The sequence below is a fragment of the Ceratina calcarata genome, unplaced genomic scaffold, assembly GCF_001652005.2.
Source record: "Ceratina calcarata isolate Rehan_Ccalc_2016 unplaced genomic scaffold, ASM165200v1 scaffold335.2, whole genome shotgun sequence".
Taxonomy (NCBI): domain Eukaryota; kingdom Metazoa; phylum Arthropoda; class Insecta; order Hymenoptera; family Apidae; genus Ceratina; species Ceratina calcarata.
Genome location: NW_017156276.1, coordinates 55532 through 57072, shown reverse-complemented (window position 1 = coordinate 57072; position 1541 = coordinate 55532).

Here is a 1541-nt window from a genome sequence, read left to right as displayed (position 1 = left end):
GAACTAAACATTCTGATCAGAATTGCATCCTGTGTACTAATGGATGCAAACATTTTACAAGCCGTACGTTTATTTGAACGAATAAAACGGACCGTTTTGCAAATTTCGAAATATCCGCCAAACTGTTTCAACATTTGCTCGAGTATCTTTAAACTTGAACTACATTGGGAGACTTCTATCGGATTTCCGTCGCGATTTCCTATTGAAATCCACCGTTTATCTCGCTGCGATTTACCTCCCGCTATTGTCAAACTGCGACGCGTTGCACCGCGACGACACAAAGAGATTGAAGCGAAGAAACTTTGCCATTTATTCCGTCCATTGAAAATATCAGCCGTGGGAAGCCATGCTCCTCGGGGAAGTTTCTCGCGAGTATAGACGCGCACTAAAAAGATCGACACGCGTAACGTCGAAGGAATCACGCGGCAGAGTCGGAAATGAGAGTCGAACGGTGGAGGAGAAGCAGGGAGAAGTTTCGGAAACGACAGCCGGGGCCGTTCGGAGGAAAAAAGAATGACGCGTAGAATCGCATTTATCCTGCGGGAAGCGCAAAACTCTCAGCCAAAGTAAACAAATCGGGCCACATCAGTGAGGGAATCAGTTTGTTTCCTCTGTTTGCTCTTGTTTCTATTAAATGGATGATAACTACATGCATACATACATGCATGTGTACAAGCAGAAACGTACCATTATTAACTAAACGAAACGTCAGGCAAGATTATTTCATCAGAATTACTCAATGATTTCTTTTTATCTTCCTCAACGAGCTACTTTCAATAAAATTACCTTTGCATGCTTTTTGCAAGTTACTTCATCATCCCTTATTAGATTCATACTTATGGAAGGATGTTACTACATCTTTCAGCAAGCTTCTTCACTCAACGCCGGGCAATTTCGACCAATCCATCTTCTTACCTGTCCTTTTGGTGTCTGATCTATGTAGTTTGATTGTCCACGACGATGATTTTCCCATTTTCACCGACGACGACAACGACGAGGAAAAACTTGCCGTGTCGGAATTAAAACGGCCGGCCAGAAGATGGGACGGGTCGGGGGAGAAGGGCAAACGAATAATTGAATGGTGTCTGGGATCAACACAGTTGAGGAATACAAAGAGAAATTAAAGTTGCAATGGCGGCTGACTGTCGGACAGGCAGACGACGACGCGACGTTCGTCTTTTATTTGCGACGATGCGATTAAAGGGGTCGGGCGGTGGTGAAATTGGAGGGAATGGAAGTGTGCGAATGATACGGAATGGCGTAAAGTTTGTCGAACTTCTTTTGTGATTCTGAGAGAACCGTTTCGGACTGGGAAGTATTTGTCCTTTGAATGATGGATAGAAATGTTCCTTTTTGTCAATAACTTTTTGCTAATTTTCGTGGTACTCTGATCTTCGTAAATGAGTAACAACAATTTTATGCTTAGAACAAGAATTTGTTAAAATTCAAGTAAAAAAGAATCTTAGTAACTCTCTTACGATTAATGAATTTTCCAAATGGACAGGAACAGATGGAAGTAATATTAACAATTGATTATGGGG